Here is a 21318-nt window from a genome sequence, read left to right as displayed (position 1 = left end):
AAGTCATTAAAAGGTTGTGGGCTAAAAGACGTTTTGCATAGGAAATATAAGAAAATAACACAGTCACATTACATGGCTCAGTAACAGTTACAGACTTACTGTGCTGTAAGTTCTCCAGAAGGATGTGGAAAGAAGACCAAATGCCTGTAGACAAGTGTCCCACACAGGGGATGTAGCTCTCAAATGACAGTATGGGACCTTCTGCCATCTAGATTTAGAAGTGCTTTGAGAGGCAAACATATTGAGCCATTTGCTTTACAAGAAAGGAGAAATCCAATTGATTAATTGCATTTGGGACCCCGGCTGCTTTGTTTGCTACTTCCTTTGTTTCCCTGAACTAATTGGACCAAGATCCTAGCAACCTACTTCCATAAACAAAGGAGTACAGTCACAAAGAATATCACAAGTGAATATTTTCTTATGAAATCAAAACACCTCACCATCAGCAACACTTGGCTGCATACCTTTTTCTTCTGCATTATGTGGAGAGAAAGAGGATCATTTAGCTAGTTTGTTCAAATGTTTAGTCAGGGAGGTTTTGGAAAGTTGCTAATGAAATACAGAGGCCAATACTTTCTTTAGCAAAGGTGAAAGGAGGCTGTTATGTACCCCTCTAGGAATACTCTGCGCTGTTCGCTGTATGCAGAAAGAATTCACGTGACAATCAGTGGTCACTGGGAGACCCTTTTAAAAAAAATCTCCATATTAATCACTGTCTTAATCCAGGTTATGGAATGAAGCAGAAAAACCTGTTGTTATGAGCTGTAGTATCCCGAGGTTTAGGATTGGGATCAGCTAGTTACCCTGGGTTTCTCTCATTCAGCTTAACTTGATCTAAACTGAAATACAAATAATTAAGTGCAGAACTTGCAATAAAGATTGTAGTTGAAAAGTTTTATGAGAAAAGTTAATGCAAGTAAGAGGAGCGAGCCCACATAAGTTTGCTTTAAACAAAAAATATTTGTTTAAAGGTTTCATCTGTCTCCATGCCCTCTGACACTGTCTATATTCAAGCTTAGACATCTGATTTACCCAAATTATGGATATTTGCAGAAGACAGTCAAGATTTGGGGTGTGTCCCTTTCATCTGCTTAGTCAATATTTATCTTTCATGAAAGAGAGGAGGAAGAGGATGGAAAAGGAGATAATTCATATTCAGACAGTCTAATGCATCTAGTTGTTTGGTATTCATTAATCCAATTCATTCTTGCCTAACCATTGTTTGCTATCTCCTGTTTTAGAGATGTTCATGTTTAATTGGCCTAGCTGGACAAATCTCATCCTTCCAGACAGAGTGGGTTTCATATGACTGAACACTGGACATTGACAATTAGGCATCTGTTGTCTAGATTCCATTTTTAAGCAGAGGAAAGAAACGGGCATATTTAGTGTGTGACTCACACGATCTATTTTAGACATTTATGTACACTGGGATGGGAGGAGCAGCATGCTAGAGTCACCCGTTTGTCTCTGCTGACTATAAAAGCCTTGCCATCCTGCACAGATTTGGGGATAGTCAACCTTAGGTGGGGTGATTCCCATCCTTGAGGACTCTTCTTTTACTAGGCTAGGTTTTTACCAAAGCAGTGATTCACAAGGAAGTCCTCACCTCTTCTTGTAGAGCTGGGAAATTTCCATGTCCCAGAAAGACACTTCTCATCCTCCCTCTTTTCCCACCCCACAATTACAGTGTAGCTGTACGTTATGTAGCTGGGACTGTGTGTGGGTCTCAGAGGTGAGCTCTTTGCTTAGGGCCGGTGCTAGAAGTGACCTGTCAGTGCTGACATTCACTGCTTCTGCAGCTTCTGACTCTTCTTCATAACACTGTGATGAAGGCAATGAAAATCTGCCTTGGAAAACCTGTGGTGCAGTCAGAGGTGCTCAGCACTGCTCTTCTCTGTGATCTCATATAGTTTGAGGAGTTTGCCAGCATTCTGCTTGTACCTGCAAATGTTCCAGCAGCAAAGGAAACAGATTAGGGTAATAGATATGGAAACTCAAGCGAAGCAGAGCTTTCACATAAACAGTGTTTGCAGTAGGCAGGAACCATTGTATATGTTTTAACTGGCGTAGCTGTGGACTCCTGTAAGAGGGCACATTCAGAAACATCCTTAGTATGTGAGTATGAGCATCTTCACTTTCTTTTGGGCTGAACCTGAACACATGTGCTCTTAGGTTGAGTGCTGAAATGAAACTGGCTCAAACCTCAGAATCACGAGATTGGAAAAGACCTTTAAGATCATTGTGTCCAACTGTTCCTGTCCTATGCTAACCCATATCCCTAAGTAACTGATCTACTCATCTTTCAAACACATCCAGGTGACTCAACCACTTCCCTAGGCAGCCTGTTCCACGTCCTGACAACACAACAAATTTGGGTGATCTGCTAAAGCACATACCTGATAGATGCTTAGAGCATAGGCTTTATCCCGTTGCACTTCTGTGACCTTACCTGCCTATTCTAAGGAGAATAGAGTGATGAAAGGAAGAGAAACCACCTGGTGAAAGTATGAAGGGAAGGAAAAGGAAAGGAAAGGAAAGGAAAGGAAAGGAAAGGAAAGGAAAGGAAAGGAAAGGAAAGGAAAGGAAAGGAAAGGAAAGGAAAGGAAAGGAAAGGAAAGGAAAGGAAAGGAAAGGAAAGGAAAGGAAAGGAAAGGAAAGGAAAGGAAAGGAAAGGAAAGGAAAGGGGAAAGGAAAAAGGAAAGGAAAGGAAAGGAAAGGAAAGGAAAGGAAAGGAAAGGAAAGGAAAGGAAAGGAAAGGAAAGGAAAGGAAAGGAAAGGAAAGGGGAAAGGGGAAGGGGAAAGGGGAAATGAAAGATTTTAATAAGATAACACTGTTGGTGTTTGACTTACTCATTTTTAGGTATCAATTTCCTAGTGGAAAAAAAGACAAATAGAACAAAGAAAAAGTAGAGATACTGAGCCTTTAGTAGCCCTGTGTGGCTCAAACAATATTCCAAATTTTTGCTGGTGTAGATTTCATTAATTAAGGAAAAACATTAATATTCTCCATATCCTAACTGTTCCTCTACACTACAAAGCACATTAGGGCTTTGGCTTTGAAAGCTAAAATATAGCAGACTTAATGGAATTTTATATTCGTGCTCCCAAGAGATTTCAATGAAGTCTTGAGGGTAACCACAATCCCTGGCAAGAATCCTCTTTCCTATTAAAGCTGACCTGGACAGGGCTTGCTTTCATGGCACATTTAAATTGTCCAGAGAAAAGAATCTCTGTGGGAGACATCACACATTCTTCTTGCCTCTCTGCCCCTGACCAGCCTAGCAGTGCCACTGCATCTACTCATTAAGCAGGGGAGAGAAGGAAACCAATACTTCCCAGTTCTGGAAAAGAAAACCAGTCAAGAAAAAAATACTAGGTCCCACAAACTAATAGTGAAAGGTCTGATTTCCAACAACTTACTCCTGACCTCATGAACTGGAAAATACTTTTTTGTTCTCCTTGGGTAAGTGTTCTCAATGAATTGTTTCAGGGTTTCTTGGGATGTATGCAGTAGCTTAAAAGGGTAACTTGTTTAGATTTTGGAAATATTTTTTATTTCTTTATTCAGTACCCTTCAGTTTGCTAATTATTTAGCCTGGGCAGAAGCATTTAACTGCCAGTAGAATATCAGCAGCGAGCTTTCTGTCATGTTCCCTTTACAGAGTTAGCATCTGTCTTAAACTCTTGCTTTAAATCACCACCTGGACCTGCCCCAGTCTCTGCATTAATATATTAGGAAAACTGGTTTGGAAAACTTAGACAATATTAACAACTCCTCTCCTAGAAAAATACCCAAAATGTTATTTACAAACGTTTTTATATCAAATAGATATATTAGATATGCATTTATATAGCTTCAAATTATTGAAACTGCTTTGTAAGTCCAAAGCAGGGATTTTACTAAATATAACAAAAGGAACCATCAATTATGTGTGCAGTTTAACTGGGCTGAAAAAAAGAAAAAGTAAACTAATTTTCCATTAAAAGCAGGTACATGTCTGCTGAATCTTGATACTGGTGGTAACTGATTTGCTGAAAAAAATAAAACCAAAAAATGATAGATGATTATGTGCTATTTTTGGAGAATAGCAAGCATCAAAGAAATCTGCCAGGAGTCCAGATGACTGCTTTAACACAGAATTATCACTCTGGTAGCTTACATCAATCTTAGACGGTAACTCGAACTGTCTTGCTGGTAGATTTGAAAACACCATGAGAAATGTCCAGTCGCTGGGGATATGGCTTGTGTCCACCTTCCAGTGTGAGAGCCAACATGTGGCATTAGTGTGTATTTCAGAGGAAAACTAACTTCCAAATGGCTGGAGGATACCAGCCAACTGCCGGCACAGAGACCAAGAGAAACCAGCACCCGAGGGGAGAACACCGCTGCTGAAATCCTTTAAGTCTATTTTGCCTTTGCACCAGCTATTTGCCTTATAGAGCTCTGAGCAAAACCAAACAGGAAAGATCTTAGACCCATTGGTGCTGCCAAATATTTTGTGGTCTCTGGGAGCTGGGGAGTTGAACTACGAGACCTGCATGGTATGTGAGAGGGCTGGAAGGGATTGTTTCAAGTAGGGAGGCAGTGACGGCGCTGCTGGATCTCAGTAGCCTGCAAAGGGTGCCAGATGCTTCTTCCTTGAAGTTAAAAAAGGGCAAGTGAAGTGAGCTGACAGCTAGTAAGTTTATCCAATAAGGTCAGGTAGAGTACAAGCTCCCTTATTACTGACCTCTCTACTTACCAAAAGGAAGGGGAAAACACTCTGTGGAATTAATGAAATCAGAGTTACATTTCTTTCATTCAAATACACCCTCCAGTCTTTAAAAGCTCCATTTTGTGATGGAGTTGTACTGGTTCCAAACTGTAGTCACAATAGCATTTCTCCAAGAAAAGGATTCATTAGAAAAAGCTGTTCTAGGAGGCTGTCCCACCCAGACATGGCCATTGTGCTATGAATGGCCTTTCTTAGGATGAAGATTGCTAGGAGCCCTTTCACTGGAAGGTGCCACTGTATCATGAGTAAATGTAAGAGCTCCAGTTGGACAAGCCAAGTATCAATGATCCAAAGAAAAAAAGAACTCAAGTGACTTCTCTTAGAAACTATAAGCTCACATAAGGGCACTGAATCCCTGGGAACATGTGAGCTTGGTACTGTAGATGAAAAGATAGGTCCAGAATGAAGGGCTGCCATGCCATCTGTGGGTGCTGAAACACTGCAGGTACTGGGCAACAAGAGAAGCAAAACTCAAGACTTCCAAGGAGTCATGAAGCCAAGTAAGAAGTTCATTACAGTGTTTCTCAGCATAATAACCTCAACAACAGGCCTTCAAGTCACAAAATAATAGGAAGGAGATAGAAGAATGTCATTTGTAGACAGAGGCTAGTTCTTTTTTCAGCCTGTCCATTGGAAGAAGGAAAATACTTTTTTGTCTCAGCATTAGAAATACTTTGAATGCTGCCAAAGGTGGCTAGAGGCAATAAGGCATTCTCTGATACTTTTTTTTTATTCATTTGACAGACTTTTAATTGACTTAAATACAGCTGTAGGGCATGTTGCAAATTATTGTCAGTCATTTTTCTTCCTTGCACCCAGATCTCTGCTTCTTGCCATAAATACAATGCTTAGATCCTTGGGATGATTAGTTTAGTGACCATAAAGTGTTTGGAGTGAATGCAGTATGAGCTGGTTTGCTACTACAATACCAATTTAATTAGCTCCAAAATAAAATGTCATGAATTCTACTTTCTGCTGCTGCCCCCTGACCAGAAACCCTACTCACTCCAGAGGTGGCTCTTTTCCCCTTCTCCTACCCAGGCTTGGCCCTGTGACTTCCTCCAGTCCTCCTTCCTCTTTGCTGAAACTCCTTGTCCTTAGATTGAAAGCAGACTCCAAAACCACCACAAACTGTTTTCTCCTGTCTGGAAGAGCCCTCCTTGCACATACTGTATGTATGGAGTGACTCACAAACAGTTTGGACCTGGGCACTGTTCGCCAGAGAAAGCAGGAAGGAGTAAGATGGTGTGTGTGAAGATCTCTCCATCCTGCCAGAGTGTAAAAGCACCACAGTAAATTCTCTGTGGATATTTTTAGTTCACTCAAAAATGACAAATCATGTAAAAGTCTTTCCTTAAGAATTTGGACATAACTGTGGTCAACAGTGGAACAGTAATTTTAACAAAAATGCCTTGTTTTCCTATAAAGTCACTGAGCTACTAACTCTGCACCAGTCAGTTTTGACACTTGGCCACAAATGTATTGCTTATATAAAGTTTTATCTGCTGAGCATTAAGCATTAGAAGTATTTACAATTTGCTAATTCTTCTAATCTGGGAGCTGAGCCAAGACCTAGACCTAAATCTTTCTAATACAAGTATGACGATTTTAACAAATTTTTGATCATCAGAGATGTCCCAGTCTACTGTGCTTTGTGAGCCATTTGGTTTCTTGTAATATATTACTTAGCTTTTGGTTCACGTAATTTAAGTACCCCACATTATTAGATCCCATCTGATTGCTTGAAAGCATATATATTTCTTCAAGCCTGGTTTTGGGTGAGAATTTGCTAGGTATTGGACTTGATAATGTGTTGATTGAGCATTGTTAAAAATGTTCATCATTTGTTCTTCTAAAATGGCAAGTTTGGCCCTTGTCCTTTAAATATGTCAGTTTGGATAGAGAGTTACAGTTGATTAGTTGATGCTGCTCTGGTGAAACTGAGCAGGTGCAGGGCTGTGGCTTTGGGGGTCTCTACTGTGTTTTTTTTAGATGGTAACATCTGCAGTGTAGAAGGTTTTGGGAAGCATTGTCAGAGTTCTGTGGGTTTTAATTTTTTCAGCAAAATGAAGTACTCAAAGTAGATGCTGTGATGTATGGCATTTTTACTCAATTGACTGCAGGTGAATTGATGGAAAGCAGCGTGCACTATTCCTTCAGTGTAAAGCCAGCAGCAACAAGAAACATAATGTACTGTTGAGTCTTCAGCCTCCCAGAGGACTCACACTCTGAGGCCTCTCAGCCTTAATTAATCCAAACGAGATTTAGGTACAAAAGAAACTTTGTGGGGTTGTTTGTTTTTTTTACATGAGGAACCTGTTTTGTTTAAGTAGAGTGATTATACTCTCAAACAGCAAATTAAACAGGCTTAAGCTGTAAAGAAATGTCTTTCATAATGATAATGAGTACATTGCACTCAAACCCCTTGCGAGAACAACACTCAATGCAGGCAGCTCTTCTGTATTATCCCAGAAGTAGAGACACAAGAGGCTACAAAATATTATCAAGCTTTCATTTTCAAGGATGTATATGACACCATCAGTAAAGCTGACAAGTAATCTTCTCTGTATATCAACAATTACATCTCTCGTGGATATGACAAACTCCAGCAAAGAACCCTAGACCACCCAGTCCCAGCAAACAAAGATTGCTTTCTGCATTGCATATACACCTGTCACTGAGGGCCTGTACATTAATTTTGATGGGGATGGAACATATCCTGACACACTGGGTTTTTTAAATGTAGATTAGGATTACATTATTACAGTTTGGCAAGGAGAGCTTGCAGGCTAGAATCTGTGTTGAATTTCAAGAGGGGAAAGGAATTAAAATGAAAAAGCTGTATTTTAAACTAAACCAGATGACTGTTAGTGGTCTGAACAGTTAAGAAAAAATGTTGAAAAGTTCTCCAAGAGGAGAAATTGCACTAAGGGTACTGGAAAGACTACTTCTGACTTAAAAGGCAGGGCACCACCAGCAACAGGACAGCAGTCCTGATGAGAACCCCTTGGGACTTCACTGTGTAGTGGGTAGCAAAGTCTTCTGGCCAAATCTGGGCCCAGTATAACAACACAGAAGGACTGTTATCATGGCTAAATTTTAAATGGTATTAGAGATGCAGGCATAAATTTTCACTCAGTCAGTCCCTAACAGCAGCTGAGCAATTTCAGGTCCTGGCTTGGACTCGGCAACAAGGCCGCTTCTGACACAGGCCTAGGTTTATCAGATTGTGGGTCAGCAGAGGGAGGACTGATTGGTGAGGCTGCTGCTTCTTTTGAGCCGTGCCTGCATTTAGTCCCTACTGGAGCACGAGAGATTATTTGGGGGTAATTCAGTTCGTTGCATAGCTGGGTTTACCATTGATCATTTCTGTGGGTTTTTTTTTTTTTTTAATCTTCTTTTAGAGGAGGAGTGAATAAATCTGTGACTTTGTCCTGTGAAGGAATGTGGTCTGATTTTTAATAACCTGTCTGTACCAAAATAATCTCTATTAGACAAGAGATGGCAAGGCTGATAAGTTTTCATTCCATGGTCAGAAACAAGATTTTTAAACTGTGCGTGCAAAAACCTGCAGCCATCTGAATGAAGCACATCCGTCCTTTTTCTGCTGTTTTGTCACATATTCTGCTCCTTGTTACGTATTTTCTCACAAGTTGAAACTCTTCACTTCACTGGCATATCCATACCCATTCCAGGTAACCTGACTAAATTCTTTTTCATCCCACTAAATGATGAAACACTCAACCGCCGGGAGTCCCGGCAGAACCGTTGGCTCCTCTGTGAAACTTGCTCCCTCTGGTGTTTCAGCAGAGCCAGTGCTTGGTGGCCTTTGAATCCAGGCTTATAGTTTAATTACATCATACTAATGAGGAAATTTTTTCTAAGATTTGTAATATTATTTTGAGAACTTACTCTATTCAGATCTTATGGTGAAATAAGGTTTTGTTCAGTCAGTGTTTTCTCAGAGACGCCTGGGTCTCATTGCAGTGAATATAAAGAGCAACACACATCCTTTCCTATATGGCTCTGAATGGCATCTTCCTTATAAGTAATCCTTCTGGGTTGTTATATTATTTCATTGTATTCTTAAGGTTTATGCTTACAGAATTAAAGAAAAATAATTTGTCAGTCTTATTTTGAAACTTTGATGTAGAAATATTGCAACGTGCCAATACTTAAAGGGGTCCTACAGGAAAGTGGGAGAGGGGCTGTTCACCAGGGAGTGTAGTGATAGGACAAGGGGCAATGCCTTCAAGCTGCAAGAGGGCAGGTTTAGATTAGATGTTAGGAAGAAATTCTATACTGTGAGGGGGGTGGGCACATGCTGCCCAGAGAGGTTGTGGAAGCCCCATCCCTGGAGGCATTTAAGGCCAGGTTGGATGGAACTTCATGCAACCTGGTCTAGTGAGGGTGTCCCTGCCCATGGCAGGGTTTTGGAACTAGATGATCTTTGAGGTCCCTTCCAACCCAAAGCATTTTATGATTCTATGATTCTAAATATAGCTTGCTGTTTTTTGCTCTTTTTGTTTACAATGTAAAATTATTTGTGCCTGTCAGGCTAGGAAAAAATAAAGGCATGTGAGCATGCTTCTAATTTAAATTGTTCCCAGAATGTTTCTAGAAAACCTATTTTGGGTACATAATTTATCTTTGATACTGAACTGGAGTTAGGTTTAAGAATACCCAGTTGTAGAGAGAGGGCAACTTTCTGTATCAATCTGATGTGAGGTATTTCAAAGGTTTCATCCCGCTCTCTGTGAGATTCACATTGCACATCTCTTCATTCCTTGAAGGATCTGCACCGGGCCATCATGAACATGTCATGTGGATAGCAGTGGAGGTGACAGAAAAATCCTTGAAAAAGTAGCACCTTCACTGATGCCTGGGAAAGGCAGATTAAAGATAATGACAGAGATGTTGCAAGCTCCCTCACAGTTATCCAAATTATTTCTCTTGTTGCACTGTTAGTGGATTATTACATCATCTTATTGCTCTCTCACTGAGATCAGAAAGAAGTCCTTGCTAAAAGCATTACTGATGAACAAACAAGTTGAAATGCCTCCGGAACTCGAATGAATAGTTTCTGTAAAACTAAACTCCTGCTTCAGTTGATCAGTATAAGACATGTTATGGTCCTCAGTAAAAGACATGTTATGGTCCTTCAGTTCTCACCAGTTACTCAAGAACTTGTTATTTCATGTGGGATTATTTGGGGGAAAAAACATCTCTAACTTAATATGGTAGAAAACTCTGAATAAGCCAGGTTTTGTTTCTGGTTTTTTTTTTATTTGGAGTGATACAGTTCTGCTACATTAGAACTTACCTTAAAACTCACATAACATTAAGTAACATATGAGACACATATTGTGTAGATGAACTCTGTACGTAACAACTGAAATGTTTCTTGTGTGCCTAAGATTGTAAGTCATTTAAGATAAGTTTCTTACTGCACTGTGGGGAAATACTGTCACCTGTTTGGTTTGGTTCTCTGTGCTTAATAAACCCAAGTACCTGGACTCATGCAGTCATCTTTATATCCATTTTGTTTGGTTTACATAAAGGTCATTATAAAGAAGCTGGAAAGGAAAAGTTTAAGCTTCCCAGATGAGCACTGTGGAAGGTGTTTTTAGATTGGCATTTACATGGGGCATGTTCCCAGGCTTGCAAACGGCATAAAAAGTTACTGCCTGCCAGGTGAAATGGAGTGATTGGTTGTATATGTGCACATTAAACCTGTCCCCACGGTGAAATAAAACATTCATCTAAATGCAGGAGAAAAGGAAGCAGGTATACAGGGACAAGTCCTCAGCTGCCAGGTGGCAACTCCTTAGATTTGCTTGTTTGATGGCTTGCAGTCATCTGCAATGCAGATAATAAAATGAGAGCAGGAGGTTTGTTTCTATATAGCACTTCCACTCTTTGGGCAAAAATAGCTGTGGGAGAATGCAGCCATAGATTGAGGAGAAACCAGGAAACACTTTATACCACGGTGGTCATGGTGGCACAAGGATGGAAGAGAATGAGGTTAAAGAACACATAGGAAGTTCTGCACCAACATGCAGAAGAACTTTTCCCCAGTGAGGGTGACAGAGCCCTTGGACAGGCTGCCCAGGGGGTGTGGAGTCTCCTTCTCTGGAGATATTCCAGCCCCGTCTGGATGCCGACCTGTGCAATATGAGCTGGGGAGCTGCTCTGGCAGGGGGGTTGGACCCGATGATCTCTCGAGGTCCCTTCCAACCCCTATGATTCTGTGATTCTGTGAATTAATTCCTTTTACTGCCTACAGGCAGATGTTGTTTCTGACATGATCACAGGCAGCATTATCCATAGGTGAGGTGAATAAATAGAGTAATATGTGAAGAAAGGGGTTCAATTAATCTGTAATACGTAACTATAGTACTTTGAGGAACTATAAAAGGTGCCTTGCACTTACCCCACCACTACCATAGGGATGAGTTAGGTTTTTCCTTCCTAACAGATAATTCTCCAACCTCTTTGTAAAGACCTGCTCTTACAAAGATCGTGCAGCTTCGTAGGCAGCTTTTCCAGTGCGTCACTACCCTTAAAATAGGAAACTTCCTTATGATTTCTAATCTAGACTTGCAGAAGCATAAACTCACAGCTTCTTGACTCATTGACCTTGGTCTCAGGGGACAGATTATTCCTTTTTATTTTCCCCAGGCACAAGCTTTCTACGTGTTTGCAGACTGTCATTGTCTTTAAGATTTATCTTTAAGCTGTCAAATCACCCAGTCTTGTTCATTACGTCTTCGCCCTTCTGCCCTCTTGGTGGGCAATAAATGGAGGAAAGGAAAGGAAGAAGGGAAGGGAAGGGAAGGGAAGGGAAGGGAAGGGAAGGGAAGGGAAGGGAAGGGAAGGGAAGGGAAGGGAAGGGAAGGGAAGGGAAGGGAAGGGAAGGGAAGGGAAGGGAAGGGAAGGGAAGGGGAAAGGGGGAAGGGGGAAGGGAAGAGGGAAGGCAAGGGGAAAGGGAAGGGAAGGGAAGGGAAGGGAAGGGAAGGGAAGGGAAGGGAAAAGAGGAAAAAGAGGAAGAAAAGAAATGGGAAGGGAAGAAATGAACAGCTCAGGACGTAGTAGGGATTTCTCCACCCGACACGGGTGTTTTGGTGGTTCTTGGTAACAAAGAGGCCGCGGTGCTCCGGGGGGGCGGTGGAGCTTCCCACCCCAGGTCATCCTCCTCCCGCCGGAGCGCTGGGGGTGCCGGTGCGGGTGCGGGTGCCGGCGGGGCTGTGCGGGGTCCCGGGTCGCTAGATGGCACCACCCGCACGCCGTACGGCGCAGGCCGCGGGCAGGCTGCGTGGCCTTCCCTCTCCAGTGCCGTGCGGCTGAACTGTTCCGGCGGCAAACACAGAAATGCGCCTACGTGCAGACTGGTTTTGTTTCCCTCTGCTGCCCCAGGCTAATTCTTAGAGATAAAGTACCTGTGGCCTGGCTCAGTGCAGTGTCGAAGCGTGACCCGACTCCCCCCTGCTCGTCATGTAAGCCCTTTGGGCCTGTCCTGGAACATCTTCCCCTTGGTATTTAATCCATGGGGACTGGAAATACTCTTAAAAGTACAGTCCTCATCCAGGACCTGGGTTGTTAAACTCTGTAGACCAGAACCGTGAAGAACAGTGCTTGGTATATACGGGATCTGAGAGCTCTGTTAACTGGGCGGCTAAGCTGGGATCCCAGCCCATCGGTGTGAGATGGTCATTGTGTGTAACAAAACGCAACGATAAGCTTAACAGAGGGTGGTACCTCCCCGACAGTAGGAGCAGCAATTATTGAACACTTCTGGTAAGATAGAAAAATCATCAGAGCACAGAAAGCACGCAGGACCATACCTTGATTTTCCTGTATATATGTTATCACAAGGATGACAGGGAAATAGCTTGCTGTGAATCTCCCGTATCGTCACAGTCTTCTGTATTGTCTTTTATTTTCTGATAGGCTTTTCTAATACAATTTAAAATATCTCATTTTATACATACTTCTTCCTCCTAGCCCACTCCTGTGGTGCTTGCTGTTTGCAGTTTCCCTGCTGCTGAAGTGTGGATGTGGCACCTGTACAGGAATGTTAAGTAGCAAGCACAACTGGAGCCCACATACAGCTCTTGGTTCAGCTGTACCCATCTGGAAGGTTTGCAACTGTAGACCCAGAGCCTGGAATTAACACCGTTTGTTATTGTGATTGACAGTGCTCAGTTCCTTGGGAGATAGAAAAAGATTAATTCTTCTTTTAAGAAAAAATATGGATGTCATTTACAGTGTGATTACTGAGATAGATATATCTATATATCTAATTTATCTTTGTTGTGTGTGTCTTAGTATGTAATAGGTATATGATCACAGAATCACAGACAGAATCACAGAATCATAGGGGTTAGAAGGGCCCTCAGGAGATCATCGGGTCCAACCCCTATATGATGCTACTGCTGCTGGTAAAAATATTTCTGAGAACTTTATTTGTACTCCAACTTCATTCTTACTGCTTTAAAGCAGCTGGTGCATTCAAAGCAAGAAAGAGAGTTTCAGTTCCTCCTCAGGGCTATTTTAATTTGAGGTCTATAGAAACAGGGATTACCTGCAATGTTATCTTGGTGGAACACCACAGCTGAGTAGGACTTGTAGTTCGTTTATCAGCATCCTGTAGCGTTACAAAAAGGTCTTTGGGCTGTATTTTATTTCTTCATTATCCATTTTATTTCTACACCAAATATAACAGCATGTTTTGTGGAAACCAATGGACTCAAGCGTCATCAGATATATAAATTAAAATGTACTCTAATATTTGCTTTCCCTACAAATTAGATGCCAGCATTGCTTTCAGACTACAGCAGCATCCTGAATAGAACCTATTTCCCACCTTCTCAGCCGTATGCAGTTGAACAGAATGATTTCCTCATTCTGTCCTAAATTGTTTTGCAGGGTTTTTTTATGATGTACTTACCAGGGGACGGATTTTAAAGGTGTGTGAGTTGACCACAGGCATTTTAAGAATGCAAAGTTTGTTCGGAACATAAGGTGTTCAAGTGCAAATATCTACAACATATATAGAAGAATAATCTCAAATATTCTATGGCAAAGAGCGAGTGTATGTGACAAATCAGAGTATAAGGATTGGTAGCTTCAGCAATCTGAGTATTGGTGAAGATGGAGATTTCCAGAATGTTTTGTGGTAATTCCCCACTGATAGTTTGTATCCCTAGAAATATTAATACCATGGCAATACTTGCATAAAATAATGATCCATATAACCTTTTAACACAAGGAAAAATGTGGATTTTGTTGCTTTGAGTAATCATTGTATCACCTTTCTGTCTTTTACAATTTAGCATAGTTAAGCATGTTGCATGAATCCTATAAGAAGACATTCTTGTCCGTGGAACAAACCAGTTTGTTCTACCTGCAGAATATTCACTTTAGGTGGTCACACATCACAGTAGAGATCACAAATTGCTGGAGAATCAGATTGATGTAACTGAATAAGTTTGTCCAACAAGTGGTAGTTACCTCTGCATGGGTTTAATGCTCAGCCTGTGGGTTACAAGAGTGTTGTCACAAGTTAATTGATGTCATAAATCTGGCCCGTTACACTGCAGACTAGCATGGTCATGTAAAGCAAGGAAGCAATTTATTTTGAGAAAGAAATGATTTCCTGTAAAATGTCCTACCTCCGGGGAGCATCCTTCCTGCTTTGTAGTGTGCTGTGGAAACATGGCCATGTTGATGTAAATATTAACAATAAACCAGAAGGAAAAGAAAAAAAAACAAGGAAAGAAAGAAATGCTGTTTCCAAGTTTTCTGTACATGAAGCTATGGAAGGTCATTCAAACTGCCCAGATTTAGGCAGCTTTCTAACAAATGTCATGTGTTAGCAGCCCCCATGAAGCCAAGATGCATACTATGCCTTGTACCATGTGCTTCTCATTACTTTTTTTAACTTGTATTGTTATCTTTTTAGTACAGGAAGGATGGGATGAGGCAGGGTAAGGATTACAGAGTGGGGCTCACTCTGACAGCAGGAGTAGTTATGGACCAGCAAGGCAGAAGTGGGTTGGGCTGGGCTCAGCTATTTGGAAACACTACAGATAGCATATGAAAATAGCCTGGCTTTCTTTTCCCAGTGTCCATGAATCTCAAGAAGAAGCAAGAGTAAGACTATGTACAAAAGACTGTACAAAAAGCATCTGGCTGTGGCATTGCATTCCTAGGAGCTTTGGTTAGTTTGCAGTTAGGACACTGCTGGTGTGATGCAAGATGGGGCAGGACTAGGAAGAAAGAGATTGAAGATCAGGGGCAGACTGAATGGGGTTGTTCTTTCAGATAGGGAAGCAGGGAGGGGTGTCAGGAAATGATATTTTTTTAAACTTGCATGAAAGTCTTTTGGTAAAAAGTAGTTAAGAAGTTATGTTTTCAGAAAAAAGAAGCAGCCTCACCTTGAAGCTGACTTTGGTTAGGGCCTGCCCTGAAACCTGCAGCCTTGAGGTCCTGGACTGGCCATCGCAGGTCTTTGGTCTGCTGTGAAATGCAGATAGTGGGCTGGGGGGATGATGTTCAGCTAAGGGATGGCATGGCAGCAACAGCCTCTAATTTTGACGTCATGACTTTCATTTAAATATAACTAAAGTTCCTGCACTATTCCTGACAGCCTTTGGCATGGGAGTCTCACCTTGGAAAACTGAGGGCGGGAGGGAGCATGGTGATTCCTGCCTCGTTTTATCAGACTAGAAGAAACAAGAGCAGTTTTTGACTTCATTAGAAGGATTTTGAGTCGTTCAGTCATTTCAATTTGAGACCTATCTTTAGCTACCAAAACATTTTAATTTTTGCAGTAAGCTCCTTATAGGCCACAGGAGTAGAAAATGAGTAGAAGAGGAAGTGACCCACGAAATTATTTGCAGAGGTGATGTTTTGTGTGTGTTCTGCTGAACTGTTTCATTCAGTATATTAAATATTTATGTAGCCCTGCAGTCACTAATAATCCAAGTAGTCATGTTTTCCCTGGCCCACCCCGAAACCTTACCTTCTAGTCACCCCCTTGAAATTAATCCAGGTGAACACAGAGTTGTCACCGATGGAAAATAGTTTGTTTTTCAAAATAAAGTATATTTCTGCCTGACCAGAGCTGGATGTGCTAAAAATATTGCAAAGGTTAATGTTATGTGAGCTGTAAACATTTTCTTTAATAGACAGGTAAAAGGAGCGAGCGGAGAACCAGATGATCCTATCCATCATTTGCCAAAAACTGTAGCACCACATGCAAAGCATTTATTTTGTGACCATAAATATCCTTAGTTTTCTGAAAACAGAGGGAGAAATTTTCTCTTTAATGTGTGTTTTTACATACAGATACATGTTTGTTATCCGTGGATATGGATTATAAGCAGAATACAATTATTCTTAATACTGGTCTGTTTTTCATTCCTCTTTGTATTACCTATCTCCTCTCTTCTGCCTGATTTCTGTAATTTATTTCCCCTGTCTTTCTTGTTCTGTTCCACTTCCACGTCCAAGAGTAGTTTGAAAGATGCTCTGCTTTCTAGGCAGCCACTCATATATCCAGGCACACAAGGTAATTATTAGCTTTGACGAACAAAGGTTCATCATACTGCCCCATTTAGCCTCATGACAGGCAGCATCTCACCAAGGTGTCATTCTGGATTCCTGGTCCATGGATCCCTTTTCTTTTTTCTTTCTCTGCTCCCAGAAATGTTTTCTCAGGCATGAATGAGAGATTTGGTCCCATAATACTAACACCCCCATTATCTCAACTCAGTATCCTCTTTTCATGAAAGCTCCTAGTTAACCAAGAGGTGTAAATAGCTAGTATTGTTCCTGCCTTAGCTACACCAGTATTCTAAACCTTTAGTCCCTTAAGAGACTGCAGAGCCTTAGGTAAGGAATTAAAGCAATCATAGAGAACATAAAAATAGAGAATATTTTACAAGTCACACTTCTTGTTTTGCTCTTATGACATTTGCCTCTTCCTAAACCTCCTATCTTCCTGGACTCTCATCCTTTTATTCTGTTTTTAAACATCCATCTCCTGGGGGAAGGAGAGGGATGATTTATCTCTTCCTGCTGCTCCTCGTTCCTGATATTTGCCTGAACCCAGGCCTCCAAAATGTAACCATATTTTGCCCAGTCATCACTACTTCATGCTGCACTCTGCTTTCTTATCTTGCTTTATGTTAACATTTCCTTCCCTCAGACTCTCATGTTGCTTCTGCTGCTCCTACTAGAATACACACTTGAGTTTAAATGAAGTGATGACTTGTCTAATGTAATTTCTTTCTCCTCTACTTGCTTTCAGTAGATGAAATGTAAATTCTTTTGCAAAATCATCTCTAACAAAGGTATCTTGGTCGTGTTTCTGCTGAATACTCGTGTTTGTTGTTGGATATGTTTATTTAGATGAAGGAGGCCAACAACAACAGTCAAAGAAGTGTCTCTCTGTTCCCTCTGATAACTTCAAGTGCTGTAAGACCACGGTGGAAAGCAATGTACAATTAATACATTTATCTGCATCATCATTGATAGAAACACTTTGTTTCAGCTCTAGTTTCTTTATCAAAGTAATAATTTTCCTGAAAGCCCACATTCAGACAAAAATTGGGGAGGAGGTGTCAGTCCTTACTTGCTGCAGAGAACCAGGCTATGGGTATTGATAGCTAAGCTATCAAATTGCCTTTGAATTTAAAAGAGAAGGAACACGCATTCCCAAATACTACTTCCATTGTAAGAGATGGTTAGTTGTTAAAGTGGCTAAATACAAGCTACAAATTGGCAGCTGGAAGTTTATTTTTCTTGGCTGAATCCTAGGGATTTATTTTCTTTTAGCCTCATACCTCTCTGCTTAGCTAAACCATATAAATAGCGGATAAAATCTTTTCAGTTCAGTCAAGTAGGTGCCCTTTAGAAGCAGTGACAATGCTGAAAAATAGACGGTGTTCCTGTGTTTCAGTTCTGGACTGAAGCATGCCTGTTGGACATTGGCCTTTTTATGTGATCCAAGTACCAGCTGAGGGGTGAAAAAACGCGGTGTCCTGGCAGTGCAGCTTTACAGACGTTGAGCCCAAAGGAATCCAGAGCCAGTGAGGTGTAAGCTCATCCTGCCAAAGAGGAGCGGGGTAATAAAGAGCACGAGAGCACAGTTTGGGTTTCCCCCCACCCCCAAATAGAGGTATTATATTAAAACATCAAACTGCATACTTCTATATAAAGCAATTTTGCAACTGTAGTAAAAAAGGGTGGTTGGTGCAGAGACTGGATTATTGCCTGCCAGTGGTGGCAAGCGTTGTACGGGCTCTTCCTGAGTTTGGTCTGGGGGTTCTGCATATCCAGCTGCACATGATTTCCATCACACTTGCTATCACAGCTGTACCACGGGCAACGAAAACGTAGGGCAGGACGATGCACAGAACATCTTGATCAAATTACAGCGTCAAATGTGACAAGAAAAAACAAACCCTAAACTGGACACTACGGGAACCTCTGGTGATCTATGGAGAGGAAATTCTATTGCTCTGAAAATAAAACAGGATGTAGATTTGACAAGAGGCTCAGGCAGGACTTCAATATGTGGCAGCTCTAGACAACTCATTTTAATCACTTGCATTTCCACTGCTTTCAAAGGAAATACATGTTTCATAGACTGCAAAAGCAATTATTATTTTAGAAAGTGTATTTGGAAGATGATTATAAATCCCTACAGAGGCTAGTTGCTAGCTTGCTCTCACAGGCTGTATTTCAGAGATTGCAGATAAGTTGTTTAGTAACAAGAATGGACATTTTAAAACTCTACTGTTGCTTTGTGGCAACACACCTGTAATAAATCAGGAAATTCTGAATAAAATGCTTAGACATTTGCTTTCCTGCTCCACATCATTGGATTAAGTTGTCTCATGCAATCACGGGGGTAAATATGTTGATTGAGCTGATTGTTAGAGTCTTCTTGTTTCTGTTTGTTTTGGGGTTTTTTACTAAATGCTTTCCTGTATTTTGAGAAGGTGTTCACACTGCCAAAGAGCCAGAGGTTACTGGTGCAGGCTTTGGCATGGGTGCAGATAACCGAACACAATAGAGTCATTTTAGGGGAAAGCGGGAACATTTGCTATTCCTGTTTTGCTTTTGCTGATTTCTGGGTGCACATTAACACATGTCGATGTCTCTATAGCTGTATGTACAGTGATATTCATAAAGCAGATAAAATGCTAGAGATTTTATCTTGGGCAGTCTGCAGATTGCCAGCTGTAGATCTGGTGGTGAGTGGGAATCCCCCGTTTTGATACAGTGAATTTGTGGACCGGTGGAACTTCTCTAAAGTGTGTTTATAGTTCATTTTTGAAGTTACTGAAACTTGGATGGTCCATAAGCATTATCAGAAAGGTACTGCAGGCCAGAGACATTTCTGAAGAACAGTGTTTGTCTTAATAATTACTTTGTTTTTCCAGAACAGAGCTGTATGACCATCACATAAAATCACTCTTACTACCCTTAACTCACTTTCTCCTTTCCTCTGTTAGTTCTTTTCTGATTTCTCACTGACTGCTCGATAGTTTTCTTCTTATTTTTATGGATTTCCTGCTTTAGAAAAACAAAGTGCAGGGTATGGCATAGTGGTAATATACACCCTTGGGAAAAATGCTTCATTTCTTACTACCGAATCATTCCATCTGGTTGTGAGGGCTTGACGTGGTGTTATTTCTTCATCACATGTTAAAACTCCCACAACTCTTTCTGCCAACAAGGTGCCCATGGCTCTGCTGTCCTCCTCAAAACTGGCTCATGACCTGGGATAATGAGCAAAGTTTCCAGCTTTTATTTTATTTGGCTTTCATAAAATCTTGTAAGCTTTGGTGGTTAAGCCCCTTTACAGGTATGAGTATATATTCGACCAAGCTGTCTTTACCAGACGCAATAGTATGTTAGGAATTAAGTTAAACTCTACTTTCCTGGGCCATGTTGGCCTAATTACAGTACAGTATGCTTTAATGAGGGTTCTTCTAAGGTATCTCTGCCTGATATGGCAAACAGCCCAGAGGCAAACTTCAGATCCTGGTGTCAAGAACTGATTCATTGCTTGTCTGCAATTAACAGTTGGGCTTCAGGGTCTGGGTAGAAAACTAGAATAAGACTCTCTTTCAGTTCACATAGTTCAACCTGCATCCAGAGTTGTTAACCTTTTCCACTGCAGATGACTCAAAGGCCAAATATCCCAGATTTATCACATAGCAGATACCACTCAGAGTATGGACAAAGAAGACTTAAATTTACTCAGAGTATCTACATTCATTGCACATCAAAGAATGGTCAACAGAGGGTAGGTGACATTAGATAAGGAAAGAAAAACAAAGAGTGTCTAATAGTAAAGTTTGGGTAAGACCTGAGGGTATTTTTACCTGAGGGTATAAATAGCAATAGATCACTGTAGATATAAATGAACTTTGCCATCTCCCTTTTAATTGTTTGAACCTGTGACAGCTAATGCCAAGCCTGCTTTGTTTGTCTGCCTTTGTTGTCATGTAATGTGTATTTTCTAAGAACAACAAAGAAAAATTGTCGTGGTGTGGCATGCAAAATATAATTACTAATGATAATACTGAAAAAACACTGAAAAATACTGGAAAAAAATATGGTGGGGGTGGGGATGCAGCCTCTGCACCTCAAAACTGTATTGCTCATCCTGAACAATATTCCTGCCCCAGGAAAGAGGTGTGAAACAGTACATGAAACCTTCTTTCATAAATCTGTTTCATTTAATCAATAACTTTGATTTGTCTTGGCTAGCTCTCAAGGTCGTCTCTCAAGGCAAACGTCTTGGCATCCCAATATGCTGGCTACAGGAACAGGCTCGGGTTCCCCTGGTACAGGCTTCTATACAGCCTGACCTAAATACTGTAAAAATCTGGAATAGTGACCTGGTTACGAGTTGGGAGATGTTGTTTGAGAGATTTTCCTCATATATAGTAGTCTGCTCTGTAGCTTCTGGGAATAAATCTGTCAAGCCACAGTATGGAATAAGACATTTTTGCCTTCTGTCTAGTTGCAGTGATAACAGCCAATTTGAAAATTCTTTTGGGAGACCTTTCTTTCCTGCCATCTGTAGATGTCTGAATGTGTAATTTATGGAATAGTGTTATGTTTAGCACCCAGCATCTTTCAGTCTCTCTTTGATACTACTGTTTCAAACATACATGTTCTCTTTCATTAAGTAGCTGAAGTTCAAGTGGTTTAAATCTTATTCTTTCAAGCTAGAGAATAGCATTACTCACATACCAGAAGGCTAAGTAATGTCTGGGATTTATTAAATCATTCAGCAAAGTTGACCACAGACAGTTGCATATAGAACAAATGCTGGAAGAAAAATAATCTTCTATGATGATGTTCATTATATTTTAATACACAGATGGAGCGACAAATACTTCGTATCTTTTCTGTTTCTACAATTACTATATCTCTTTTTAGACCTTTAATTAGCTGGATGTTTTTGATTAAGAGGGTTTGAGCATGGAGGAAATGTGTAGTCTTACATCAT

At 40.9% G+C, this 21318-nt stretch overlaps 1 protein-coding gene across 1 annotated transcript in view; it reads left to right on the top strand.

The window, feature by feature from the left end:
- Positions 1-21318, top strand: part of LOC311189787 (dermatan-sulfate epimerase-like) — a gene marked incomplete at both ends in the record, with an annotated part of 181581 nt that overhangs the window by 59925 nt on the left and 100338 nt on the right. The window lies entirely within an intron of this gene.

This window comes from Gallinula chloropus (assembly GCF_964237585.1).
Source record: "Gallinula chloropus genome assembly, chromosome: 3".
Lineage (NCBI taxonomy): Eukaryota > Metazoa > Chordata > Aves > Gruiformes > Rallidae > Gallinula > Gallinula chloropus.
The sequence above is the reverse complement of the archived record's forward strand: the minus strand, read 5'-3'. Positions and strand labels throughout refer to the sequence as shown.